The following is a 15,231-nucleotide window of genomic DNA, read 5'->3' as shown; positions in this document are numbered from 1 at the left end:
GGTCTAGTTGCAAAACAGGTCCTATAATTCATGGTGAAAGTATTTCTGCATTAAATCGTGAAAAATTATGGATAATAAGTAAATTAATCTCTATGTGGTTTGTTGACTATTTCTTATTGGTGTCTCAGGAAGAAAATTAGTAAGCGTTTTTTACCGTTACTATATGCTTTTCAGTGTACGTTTGACTTTGAATAGTAGATAAATAGTTGATGTTGCGTGTGCTTGTGACAACTATCATATTCGGTATGGTGAACTTTTAAAGCTTGATTTAAATGATGATGATGAATTATTTAGACGATAACTAGTGGTGATTTTCTATGTGCTACTGTTATCTTATTCGGTTTGGATAATTTCTAAGATGATAACTGGTGGTAATTTGTGCGTGGTACTGTTATTTTATGCTTGTTTTGATTGTTTTCCTCTGTATACCGATCAACAAACTTCATGCATGGTTTGCATACTTCTAAATAGGTTTCTTATTTATCGTTACATGAAGCCTCCCCCCCCCCCCCCCCCCCCCCCCCAAAGAAAAAAAAGACAGATATTTCTGTATAAAATGATACCTTTCTTCTCTGTGTAGCCCATAACGGTTATGATAGACAGACGTTTTTTCATGAAAATAAAAATTGCACCGAAGTTTTTGATATTGTTAGAAACTGACCTAAATTTTATGGTTTATTAAAAAAATCCAGAATTTACTTCTGTCAAAGTTGCATTTAAATGTATGCCATAATTACCAAAAGTTAGGTGTGTTTTTTGTTATCACCGAAACCTTAGGTATCGGTTTTTTAAAAAATTTGTATAAAAAAAGATTATTGTTTTGAGGGTAAACAGCTAATTCAAACTTATTAACTTGAGTTGACGGCATCCCAATATGTATTTTTAATGAACCGAGCATAAATTTAGGTGTGTTTTTTAACAATGTTGAAAGCTTAGGCGTGTTTTGGTTATCACCAAAAGTTAAGGTGTGTTTTTGAATTTTTTACTAATTATTTTAGTTCTTAAATGAACTAGCATATCTATTTATTGCCAAATGGACTTTTCATCAGAATGCAGCAAGCTCTTCACAAGCAAGGAAACCTCTATTTAGTATTTGGCACATTTTTGTAGGAAATATTATATGTTTTTATTTATTGAGATAAGAAATCCTGTAGTCTCATAGTGTAGTTTTGACATTGGGGAATGAATGCATAGTTTTGTGGGTAGTTTGTTGTGTTCTCACTAAAAGGGGGATAATCAAGTGAACAGGGTGGGGTTGGTTGTGGCTGTTGGGGAGAATCTGTGTGGAACGGATCCTATATTATGATTTCAAGGTCTCCATTGAATTTTTTGGCATGATTTGATATGTAAGATCGACTTTCTCTCAACTTCATTTAATTTTTCAATTTAAATTTCCAGATGGGTCATAGTACTTCCATCTATATTTTGGTCTTAGAGATGGTATTGATAGACCATTGCTTTCACCTAATCAGACAAGTAATGCCGACTTAATTTCGATTTGAAGAGTTTTTTTACACTTGCCTTTTTACTAATCTCTCTCTCTCTCTCTCTCTCTCTCTCTCTCTCTCTCTCTCTCTCTCTCTCTCTCTTTCTCTCTCTCTCTCTCTCATACTGAACCAAGAAGCCCCAACCTTCCTGCTTTCGGATTTAAAGAGTGATCACTAGCTGCTTTTTCTCTCTAGTGCAAGACTGGATAAGTCACATGTTACAGAATGCGTTGAGATGGGCTCATTCAAAAGCTAATGTTCATTAACATTTGATTTGAAGCTAATACCCAATTGCATACCATCCAATTCAATAAAGTACACGTAAATTAAAATTTGTATAGAGATTTGGAATCTTCATTAAGATGAAAATAAAAAACATGGTTTTACCTCCTAACATAACATAGTAGTGACCAACGCGATAGTTAACCATGTGGTCAGTGCGGTCCTGTGTCAAGCTGAAGGCCCAGGATCAAATCCTCAACTCAAAGTTTTACCTTGCAGGGAGGCGGGCGGGCCCATTAAGTGATCAGGTTCTCGGTTAGGGTTTTCCTTTGTCATAAAAAAAAAATCTGCACATAGTAGTGATGCCAGCATAGTGCTCCATTAACCACCCCATGAGATCTACATATGCATCTTTTACAGGTTTGGAACCTAGTTAGTTTCTTTTAAGCCCTGACAGCTAATAAAATTTGAACTATAGCAGATATAACAACACTGAATTTTTATGAATCCTAAAGTATCATGATGTTCATATTTATTGCTTAATTATCACCTACTTTTCTTTATTGCTTGTGTATTTTTTTTTACATATATTAACAAGAATTTCCACCTTTATGAAACTCAGTATCCTTAATCTTGAAACAGAATAAGAGTCTTGCCCTTCTTTTTTACTTTGTGTATAATGTGGGAAAAGATTTTTGGGGAAATATTTTATGAAATATAGATTTAAGCTTCTGCGCTCTTGGGAAGTCATTTCCAAGTGTATCCTAAGATTCCGAGTATCAATTTCTAGTAAATCAATCATGCTGAACACATCTATGGGGTTGAAATTGCATGTTTCATTTAGCACAGTTCCCATTTAGCAGGTTCCATGTATATCTCTCTCTATAAATATACATAGGACAAAGAGTAACATCAAACAGCAAAAATGTCGAACAAAAATCAGGTATGCAATTGCGCACCGCACGTCCAAGTTGGGACCCTTTAGACACTGACTGCGCTAAAGGGCCCAAGATGCACAATTTTTTTTGCTACATCTCTCTATGTATATAATTAATAAAAATATTAACAACAACAATAATAATAATGATGATGATGATGATGAGTAGCTCCTAAACTATCCTAAACAGCTTCAAAGGACAAAGTTTCGAGTGTTTGGTTAACTGGAACTCATAGACGGAGTTTTTGTAGCTTAGTAGAAAATGTGTACTAGATTAAACAATTTTCATGTTTATATGTGTATTTAGAGCGATTGTAAATCGATGGCTTATACTGCACCAAAACTTGGTTAAATAGAAATCAAGGTTTCACATTGAATCGATTTGATCCAAAGATAGTTTTTTGTGAATAAGCAATGATGAATGCATCTACATGCGACTATATTTTTTAGAAGCGGTTAGGATAGTTTATGACATAATCATGAATTGTTATAGGAGATACTTATCACTATATATATATATATATATATATATATATATATATATATATATATATATATATATATATATAAGGTGCTCCTAGAGTACCTACTCCCACCTAATAAAAACTTTAGAGTTTCAAAAAAATTGAGCTTTTTTTTTTTATTAGACCCTATAGATATGTTCTATTAGCATTATTTAGTATAAAATAAGTTTTGGATCATGCAATTATAGCATACACGTATGTTTTTTAAGACCTTTAAAAATCAACGGCTCATAATGTATCAAAACTTTATGACTTAAAAAATTCTATTTTTATGTCAAAAAATCATGATCCAAAGCATGATTCCTATCAAATAAACTATGTTGAGTACATCCGTAAGGTTTAATTTAGAAGATACAACCTGCAACTATGTTTTCTAGCATGCAGAAGTAGGTACTCCCGAGCACCATAGCATTACTCTCTCTCTCTCTCTCTCTCTCTCTCTCTATATATATATATATATATATATATATATATATATATATATATATATAATTTTGGTCATGACAACATTAGATACAAATGTTTATTCTTTTTATTTTTTTATTGTTTTCACGAAACCAACCTTAATTACAGACGTTATTTACATGTTTTTCTTAGTGGGAATCAGCTGTTGAATCACCTAGTTATGACCCATATGTATAAAAGCTTCAAAAATCAATGGCCTATAATGTGTATTACTTTCTTGAGTTATAAAATCGTATTTTTTGATAATAAAAAACACGTTTTAAAAGCTGATTTCTACAATTTAGAATAAGCTGAATACATCTATGAGGTCCGATCGATTATATATCAAAACAACCTACACCCATGAGTTTCAGAAGCATCATGAAGTCATTATCAACACATTAGTTTGGCCTCCAGTACCCATCCAATCAAAGGCCTAAACTGGTGAAAAGATCAGGTGCAATGTGATTGCACAAATATTTGTGCATTAAGCACCTGATCACCCTCCATCTTGGGGACAGGCCTGTCAGTTGTGGGACCCAAGGCCTGATGGAGGGCAATCAAGTGCTTAATGCACAAATTTTGTTCTATGTGATTGCACCCGATCCGGACTCCCTAATACAGATCTAGATAGCTTTAAAGTGGATACTTTCTGTAAGAGAAAAAAACAGCTCTAGATAGCTTTAAAGTGGAGTATTAGAGTGTTTAGATTAAGAATTTCTCTTAGGAAAGTTTTGATTAAGATTTATGATAGTTAATATAATGGGTGAGGATTGGACTGGGTTGCCGGTGGTTCACTTCATGATGTGGCCAGTTTCGATTCGGCCTGGACCATTGATAGGTCAGGGTTCGGTCAACTGACCTATGAGGCTGGTCAGAACATAGACACGCATCAAGCCAACCTAGATTGTGTTTTTTTCCTTTTGAATCAGACCGGCAGCTTGCTTTTCAATCAATGCCTTGGCTTCACTGGCCTAGGCCTGGGCATGGGTTTTGTCCCCCAGCCTGTCTTTGGCCTTTTCGATGGGCTGGGCTGGGCTGGTCTCTAATAATTAATCTTCAGGCCATTTTTATGCAGTGATGCAGCTCCACTATTGCTGGCCATCCATCTCAAAAAAAATTGAGATGGATAATGCTCCCATCTCGAGAAATATAAAGATAAATGACTGCCAGGCAGGTCACTGAATGCCCACCATTCTGCTACTTTGCATATAATTTGAAGTCATAATCTTTTAACCATTTTGTTTTTTGTTCTTCTATTGTGTTAATTTATAGACAAACTTTGTTTCATGACCCTTGGTAAGTTTATTTGTGCTGGTATCTCAGTGAGGAGGACAGTGTTTATAGTCTATAACCAACTCTTCAAACTAAGATCGAAGAAACAAACAAGGAAAAAAGCAAAAAGAGATAATAACCACACACAAAGAACAAAGATTTTACGTGATTTAGCAAAAAATGCTTATGTTCATGTACTGAGTCTTCTTCTTTATTGATTGAGATACAATACAGGAGCTAGATTGTTTCTTTTAAATAGAAGGGGCCTACTAGTGTTGTTGAATATAACTCGGAGTCTAGAGTAAAATTATATAACTACCCTCCAAAAAAATTGCTTTGAGGCTAATGTCTCCGAACCCCCGCTTTACAGGCAGAGGGTATAATCTTCCTGCAAGACCCTCGCCAACTTACCACAAAGTTGGATCCCTAAAAATTAAGGATTTTATATCAAGCTTCACATTCCTCCAACACTAACATCCTCGTTCACTAGGAATCAAATGAGATGTCTGGATATAGTTAGATTGCACTATCATAACCAAGGGGTCTCCGGTTCGAATCGCACAAGGGTTATCTCCAACCTTGCCTATCATAGAGAAAGAAAAGTGCTTACAATATTAATAGCATCACCAAATCGCACAAATGGTTTTCAATAGTTCAGTTTTTTGAGAATGGAATCACGGTTTACTTTCCACAGCCTTTCGCAAGATACCTCTTCAATTTTGGGTTTCAAATTTCAGCAATGGATGATCAAGTAGGGAAGCTGTTTTTTTTTTGGCATGTCATCCTTTATTGAAGAGACAAGCAGTGCTACCCTAGGGGGGTTGGCATAGTGGGGTTGGGCCTTGGATATCATAAGGATGGTCAAGATTCGATTTATGTAGGCATCTACTCCTTGCACAAGCCGATGCTCAGACTAGGCCCAAGGGGCAAGGGTCCTAGCCACAGAGTTTTCTCTCCTGGGTGGTTGATCTATGATCTACCAGCTACCAGGTTCTAGATTTCTCCATATAACTAAACAAAATAAAAAACAGTTCTAAACTTCTTGACTCAAATTTTGCGAGATTTTCAAAATATCATGAGATTTATAAAAAAGCATAAATACCATGATTTAAACACGATATTTTACGTTTTAAATGGCTATCTATCATGAAAAAACCATGTATTTTTATTTTTAAATAATTTTCATTAATATTTTCTTATAAAAAACATTTTTATATTTTTATTGCCGAGATTTTGCCAAAAAATGTGAGATTTATGAATTTTTTTTAATTTCTCACGAGTTTTTGACAAACGAGATTTTGCCGAAAAAAATGTTTGTCACTATGCGTAGTATGTTCTTTGAGGGCAATTAGATGTGATAGATTTTGTGAACTTGAAAAAAGTGAAGAAGAAAAAAAGTACTGATAAAATGTTTTGAAAAAAAAGCTAAGAAATCACAATTCTAGAATGTAAACTTTAAATCGTACTCACATAACTCGTTCATGGGAAAATATCGAGGGAAATTCTTGTGATTTTGAATTTTTTTTTTAATCTTGGGAAATTGCATATAATTATACAATAATAATATGAAGCACTGCAAAAAGCGCCTTTATCTTGTTGATATCGCAATAAAAAGCACTGTATTTTCAAAACATTTGATATTATAAAAATACTGTTTTTTGGGTATAAAATTAACCTTTGAAAATGTCATGGAAAAATCGTGAAATTTGTGACAATGCTTTAAATTTCACACTTAGGAAGTGCTCGGCGCATATAATTTAACAATAAAAAATGAGAGTAGATCAAGTGATCTGCCAAATCACTTTTAGAAAAGTGATTTGACATTCTCACCGTCCACAACCTTGTGGGATGAAGCAATGGACGGTGAAGATGTCAAATCACTTTCTTAAAGTGAATTGACATATCACCTGATCTTCTCTCATAAAAAAATACTATTTCTTCTTTCATTACACGATTCATGAAAAAATAAAAATTAAAGTGAATCAAATGGCAATCAGCATTTAATGTGATTTAAGCTACAGTTGGAAGGCTTCAAATTCCACTAGATTAACATTACATATACTAATACATTAGGAAGCATAATTAAATGCAAATTTCTGAGCTTACACCCCGTGCTCTCTCTCCTTGTTCTTACTTCAATGATCCAATTCCACTAAAAGCACATCTAATATGGTTCTTACTTCAATCTCTTTGAAGCATATGTCATCATCCAATATATTATAAGATATTTATAAAAAATAAAAAATCATCTAATTAGAAACTTCTAGATGCGAGTACCGATTGGAGTCCAGAAATCTATAATATAGAACGGATCAGATGATATGCCGAATCACAGACCGCAGGCTTTTAGCTTTGTTGCCGTCTACTGTATTCATCTCCACCGTCCATTATTTGATAGCAGCCTCCGCCACTGATGGCTCACATGGCATCTTCATCTACAGCCCCATTGACTGCCATTGATCGCTTGAATGGTCGGTGATGATGCCAAAATATATATGGTCCGTGATTTGGCATATCACCTGATCTATTCTCTTTGCTTTTGTAGGATTTCCTTATGATACATTGGCAAGCTAAAAAAAGAAAAAAGAGTGTTTTCACTCATGGGTTTGGATTCTTTGGAACCCACGAGTGTAGACAACATTCTTCCATATAAGTTGGCAATCAAGTAACCTATGTATGACTGTTGCACAGTAGGCTGGCCTGATATAGGCTATCAATGGATCGGGTTTCTGTCGGATCAGGGTTTATCCAAACCTACCCAAACAACAGCTAGTCGGATTCAGGTACCTGACCTGGATTATGTCGATAAACGAATCCCAAATCCAACTTGTATAATTTAAAGGGTGTTTAAAACATATATAAGTGAAAATTACATATAGAATGTCCGGTCAGTCGGGTCAGGTAAGATATCCAACCATATATGTTTTACTCCGATCGGGTTTGGGTCGATGCCTATAATGGTCATGTCAGAATTTTTGAATACCCATACCCAGGTATTGGGGTTTGGGCTGGGTTGGGTATCCAATACAAACCCCGCTTTTTGACAGCCCTAGATACAAGGCATAGATCAACCATCATTTGGAAGTACAATCTATGATATATTGAATTAAAGAAAACAATTAGAAAATAGTGGCATTTAGTGCACATTTGCTTGGCTCCAGATGAGAATCTTTCTCTTATGGCTATTGGAATGATTCAAAATTTCCTCATCTTTTCATGTTGAAGCAAACTTGAGAAACTGTAGTAAGTAGATTAATCAAATATAATTCATTTACTTACATCTTGTGAAATTTGAAATCATAAAAATGTTGAAGAATACAAAGCTAATGTCTTCAATCCCAAGTTTTCCTGCTTTTTGGACAGGCCAATGGAGATTGCACATTGACAGGCCTCCATTTTGATAAAACCCTTGAAGTTTCTTATGCTCATTGAGGAGTACACCCATCTTCCCTTGTAGTAAGGGACACCTCCCATGTACCAACATGGGTTCCGTTTTGTCTGGTAGGAGCAGCTAGTGCATATCACCTTGTGTTGTGACATTGCAGGTTCAAAACCCAATGGTATAGTTGTATAACTGGTAGGGGTTTGCCTAACCCCAGCTTGCCTTTGGAAACAAAAAAAAAAAGGGACACCTCCCATAAATTCAAACTATGGTCATCTCATGTCAGGTGACAAACCATGGGCGCCCCAGCTAGGAAGGGAGAGTGTGCATTGGTGGGTTTCATTCGGGGGGGGGGGGGGGAAGGAACAGGGCCTTTTCCCCGCCCCATCCCCGCCTTTCCCCATCCCGGACCATTCCAAATCCATATTTAGGGATGGCAATGGACTGAGGGGAAACGGCCTCCCGCCTTGCCCCGTTTGGACCGAGGATGGAGGACATGAAACAGGGATGGAGGTTAAAACCAAAGGGGATGGAGGGCAGAATTTTGAGATAGAGCCGGGGTGGAGACTTTGTCCCCCGACCCAGTCCCACTGCCATCCCTATTCAAGAGTATGATCATGACAAATCCACACTCGCTTTATCTTGGTTGGTAATTAATTATTTAACTGAATATGTTAAGCCTAGATGATTGCGAACACCCTTACCCTTTGATTTTTTTAGTGGATGAGTCCACTTGATCATGTGGTGGTTCAAATAATGTTGCACTTGGTGGTCCTTGTTTTGCTTAAACTATTCTACTTTGTTTAACTCAATGGGTACGATATATTCTTGTAGTTAGTGTTGTAATATTTTACAAATAGCTGCCTAAATTGGAAGATATCTACATAAAGCCTATCGAGGTTTCTTCTATTATGACTTTTAGCTACCTGATTTACCTGGATGCATTAAAATCAACAATGGTGCATTTCAAACAAAAAATAACTTAATGATTATGACCAAGTGTGTCTTTGAAATAAAAATAAAAATGCAAGTGGCATGTAATGAAAACATTACGTAGCTTTTTGCAAATAGCTGATAAGTGAACAACTTATTTTGTAAATTACTATTGGTATTGTTTGCAACCCCCGTTAAGACCAAACAGCAAGCTCTCATAGTGAGGCTAACTTTAAATTTTACCTTCATATATATGGTTGTGAAAAATACTCAAGCCTCCCACAAGGGTCCACCTTCTTGGCTAGTGGCCACCACGATTTGTTACTTGGCATGAAATAATGCCCATGGTTGGTTTGAAGCTTATGGGTGGAAGGCTCTGGCAGTCCTTTGTCACAAGGTCAAAGCTGGGTGTATTTTCCACATGGGGGAGACCTAAGGATTTTCCTAAACAGGCCTTGCCAATATGGACACTAATGGAGTTTTTCCTCTTGGTTTAGCCAAGAAAAAAGAAGGGAAAGAAAAATACAAAGTAATAATGTGGTTGATTGTGACAATCGACTGTCATCAAACGAAGTTTAGAAACCACAATTACAAGAGAAGAGGATAGGAGCACATGCAAGAGAGAGAGAGAGAGAGCTTAAATTTTAAAAGACCTGACTTGAAAATTATCTTCAATGAATATGGTTCATGATAAGTTATATTTTTTTAGTGAATCCCAAACAAATATACGAACTGGTCCAGCTCCTGCACTATCGCCTACCTTGCAGCTGGGACAACTCAGAGAGAGAGAGAGAGAGAGAGTGTGTTTGAAGGAGTCGGCCTTCATGCGGGTGTTGCATGAGGAGGGAGGATCAGGTGCAATGTGGTGTGCACTCCCTTCCTCGCCTCGAGAGGTCTTTATAGTCAACAATGTCCGCCCTATCGCACAACCACCCTTCTTCGCTAAAGATGATCAACTTGATGAGCCAGGATGGAAGATGGTGTTGGGTCGTAAGCAAAAAGCGTTGGTGTCCTTGCTTCACAAAGTTTGCAATTCCAGGGGTTGTGCCGGTGATTGGTGGTATGATTCATGTGCTCGTGTGAATTTTCGTTGGAGGAAGACTTCTAAATTTTGGGGCCTGCCCGCTGCCCTGAACAACCCCAACATGTTCGTTTGCGGCCAGAGATGGACGTCTGGTCTAAAGGGTGCTGAGCAAACCTCATTCTCCTTGTCGTGCCTTGCCTCTGCCGTTCGCAAACCCAGCACCCTCAGTGGCTCTCTGTCGTCTTCATCCTTGAACCTTTGAAATTTGAAATCAAAGAGGGTTTCTTACAAACCCTCCTCTCTTGACAAGCTTGCATTGTTGCCGGCCTTTGACTCTATCAAAATCGGTTCATTCTGGGTCCCGATTCAAGCTAATTCTCAGACAACTGCTCCTCCTCCTTTTCCACTCTCCCCAGCCTATCGCCACTCGGCTTCATCCATTTTTCTTCCCCCTTCTTCAGCCGGCGATGGTCTTGCCCGTCTTCTACCATCTGCCTCTACAGCCTTTCCCCGTCCTCGTTCTGCTGCCCCCACCTTCTGCATCTGGTCATCTCCTCCCGCATGGCCGGCGACGCTGGCGCGCTCATTCTTCCTCCCCCGTGTCTGACGTTCCCCACCCCCCTGCACCGGCTCACCCACCCCATCCGCATGGTGCCTTGCACCCTGTGCCCAACGTCCAACCCCACACATCTCCCACCCCTCCTGATGCACCCATCATTAACGTCTTCACCCCTTCTTTCTATCTGCTTTCATTGGCCTTCCTTTGATCACAATTCTCATGCCTCCTTAGCCTCTTCACCCTTCCCAACACCCGCCCATCATTGTGAAGCCGCCCCCCCTTGAGAAGTCCAACAGATGAACACCATACATGTTGCCCTCTCGTAGAGTCCTTTCACCTACCGACTATTATCTTGGACCAGGTCAATCAGATCTGTTATCCATCTAGCCCATTAACCCTCATGGTCGACCTAACCACAATCAGTCCTCTGCATCTTTACTAGGCACATACAGTCATGGGCATTCAAGCTGCTATTCATTCCTTCCTGAGGCCAAATTTGATCATACTTCTACAATCATTCTTGGCGGCAGCGATTCTACCATCTGATTGGGCAGAGGTACCTCTCCATAATGAGCAACTTGTCCACATCTGGGTGGAGTTGCAGCTACACCTTTCTCCACCACCCGATCCTGCTTCATCGGGAAACTTAGTCCACTCTTGGTCGACCCGATTATGGGAGGCATTCTATCGAGTAGAGGATATCACGGGTGGCCCCTGTCCTGACTAGCAGCTAGCCTCTACTTGAGCAAGAAATCCAAGCAAAGGCCCATGCCTTGGACGCTTTGCGCATATAAGGCCTTCGCCTTCTCTAACTTTGGAACTCTCAACATCTTTTCTTGGTGAAGATTGCTATGTGGAATTTGAGGGGCTTGGAGAGCCTGCAAAAACAAGCATTCCTTGCTAATTGGATTAAGCATGAAAAGCTTGATGTTCCATGAATTTGCAAAACAAAGATGAAGGAAATTGATGAGGTATTCATTCGTCGGCTATGGTGTGGCTGCTCTTTTTATTACACCCCCTCAAGGTTCACTCGGAAGGGCTACTAATCATGTGGAAAAGTATTTTCAAGGGATCGGAGGTCAACGGTGATGATTTCAACATCTCGCTTGTCTCTTTTGCCAGGTCGACCAACCGTTCAAGCTCACTTTTTTTTATTACAAGCCCGTTGAAACATGTATTTTGGAAAGAAATGGAAGCTTTGGCAGACGAAACGACCCTTCCATGGATCTTAAGGGGGGATTTCAGTGCCACACTATCCTCCTCCGACTCTAATCGCCTTCTCAATCCATCTAGATCTTCTCAAAAACTCAAATTTTCCCTCTTATCCAAAAGAGATAACAACAGATTTACGTGGTTCGGCTAAGAGTCTACATCCACGAGAGAACCAGCACACAAGCTTATTATTCCATTCATCTTAAACAACTTATATAAAGCCAATGGTAAACACACGATAAGGCCAAATAACAAAGCAGGTAACCACTTGCCATTAATAGTGGACCAATACCCAAATCTAAGGGATAATGAAGGACCTTAAAAGGTAAGATAGTTTGAGATAGAAACAATAAGCGAAAGATATGGGAGAGGATATTATCTTCTCAACACTCTCCCTCAAGTGGGGTGTGAATATTGAAGCAACCCCACTTGTTGAGTGTATTTTGCAATTGTAATCGACTCATTCCTTTGGTGAGAGCATCAGCCAACTGATCAACGCTTCTTGTATAAGGCAAGATGATTTCTCCTTTTTGAACTTTTTCTCTGATATAATGACAGTCGATTTCTATATGTTTAGTCCTCTCATGAAAAACAGAATTTGAGGCTATATGAATGGATGATTTGTTGTCACAATTCATTTTCATAGGACTATTTGTAACTATTTCTATCTCATTAAGAATAGACTTCGTCAAGATCATTTCACAAGTGGTGGCAGCCATTGCCCTGTACTCTGCTTCAGCACTAGACCTTGAAACAGTGTTTTGCTTCTTACTTTTCCATGAGACTAAATTGCCTCCAACAAATATGCATAAGCCTCTAGTTGATTTTCTGTCTTCACTTCCAGCCCAATCTGCATCTGAATATCCTCCAACCATATTGTGCCCATTTCTTGTGTAAACCAGTCCTTGTCCTGGACTTTTCTTTATATACCTCAAGATGTGTTCAGCAGCTTTTACATGGCAAGGTCTTGGAGAGTGCATGTATTGACTTATAAAGTTGACTGCATAAGAGATGTCTGGTCTAGTAACAGTGAGATATATGAGACGACCAACTAATCCCTGATATTGTTCAATATCTCTTTGTGGAATAACTTCTTCATTAAGATCGAATTTGGTATAGGCTTCTATGGGAGTGTCAGCAGGTTTGACTCCAAGTTTGCCTGAATCCATAAGGAGGTCTAGGGCATATTTTCTTTGGCTTAGGAAAATTCCCTTTTTTGAATGAGCAACTTTTATTCCCAAGAAGTATCGAAGTTGACCAAGATCTTTGATATCAAATCTTTTATGTAGATGATATTTGACTTTTGATATTTCAAAAATATCATCTCCTGTGATAATTATGTCATCTACATAAATTAACACAATGGTAGTTTTGCCACAAGAATGTAATACAAACAGTGAATTATCAACAATGCATCTTTGAAAGCCTCTTTCTTCTAGCACTTGACTTAGTTTCAAGTACCATGCTCTGGGTGATTGTTTTAAACCATAGAGAGATTTTCTAAGCCTGCAAACCAAGTCAGGGTTACCTTCTTGGGGATGACCAGGCGGTAAATGCATGTAGACTTCTTCTTCAAGGTCTCCTTGGAGAAACGCATTTTTTACATCCAGTTGGAATAACTCCCAATTAAAATTGTTGGCCAGAGAGAGAAGGATTCTTACAGTGTTCATTTTTGCGACAGGTGCGAAGGTCTCTTCGTAATCTATTCCATAGGTCTGAGTAAATCCCTTAGCTACAAGGCGCGCTTTGAAACGTTCAATTGTCCCATCACTTTTGTATTTTATTTTGTAGATCCAGCGACATCCCACATCCTTTTTTCCTTTTGGAAGTTGGCAAATTTCCCAAGTTTTGTTTTTGTGTAGCGCATCAAGTTCTTCTCCCATGGCTTGAACCCAAGTAGATTGATCATTGGCCTTGTAATAATTTGTAGGTTCTCTGTGTTTGTCGATGGCATTGAGGCACGTCAGAAATGCTTTTGATAGATGATCATATCCAATGTGTTTTTCTATAGGATGATTAGTAGAACTGTACGTAACAAAGTCCTTAAGATGGCTAGGAGGTCTAGTCACTCTTTCAGAGCGTCTTATAGGAATAGCATCATGATGGGATGAACTTCTATCTTCTTCATTTTGATGTGAAGAATCCTCAACAATGCTTTCTGCATTATGATTTTGACGCTGCTTAGATAGAACCAAGTCTTTTGTCCAGTCCACGCTGGGAAGGACAGTTTGATTCTCCCCCTGAAAGTCATCATTGAGTATCTCAGTAGTATTAGAAAAATAAGGAACATTCTCATTAAACATAATATCACGAGAGATATAAAGACGTTTGTTCTTAACATCATAGCACTTGTATCCTTTCTTTGAACTGGAATATCCAAGAAATAGACATTTAATGGCACGCGGACTGAGCTTATCACTCCTAACTGAAATAAACACAGTGCACCCAAATGTCCGCAAGTGAGATAACTCAATTTTACGTCCTTTTAAAATTTTCAACGGAGACTTATTTTTCAGGCCTTTGCTAGGAAGTCTATTTATAAGATAACATGCAGTGAGAACAACATCACTCCAAAATCTCTTAGGCACATTCATCTGAAACAAAAGAGCTCTGGTCATCTCCAAAAGATGTCTGTTTTTTCGTTCCGCCACTCTATTTTGTTGAGGTGTGCCGACACAAGTGAATTGATGATCTAGACCAGTTCTTTTTTCAAAATCTTCAAAGATTTTATTTTTGAATTCTGATCCATTGTCGGTTCTAATAGCCTTTATTTTTGAATCATATTGAGTTTCTATGAATGCATAAAATTTTGTAAAGACTTTAGGAACTTCATCTTTAGACTTTAGAAGATATAACCAACAATATTTTGAGTAATCATCAATAAAGGAAACATAATATCTATAATCAGAATATGCCTCCACAGGAGCAGGTCCCCGCACATCAGAATGAATTAACTCAAACATCTGAGTTGATGCACTCTCAGTTTGAGAAAAAGAACAACGAGCTAATTTAGCAAATTTGCAAGTATCACAACTGCTACAATCAAATTGAGTATCTGAAAATAAAGTTCTAAGAGCATAGTTTGAGGGATGCCCTAATCTGCAATGCCATGATTTACTGAGATCCTTTCTTTTTGCCATTGATGCATAACTGTTAAGATTAATTTTGTAGAGTCCCCCTGACTTTTGTCCTTCACCAATCGTCTTCCCCGTCTTTCGGTCCTGAAAAATGA

This window comes from Nuphar pumila, chromosome 4, assembly GCF_984573655.1.
Source record: "Nuphar pumila chromosome 4, dmNupPumi1.hap1.1, whole genome shotgun sequence".
Taxonomy (NCBI): Eukaryota; Viridiplantae; Streptophyta; class Magnoliopsida; order Nymphaeales; family Nymphaeaceae; genus Nuphar; species Nuphar pumila.
This window is presented reverse-complemented; position numbering follows the sequence as displayed.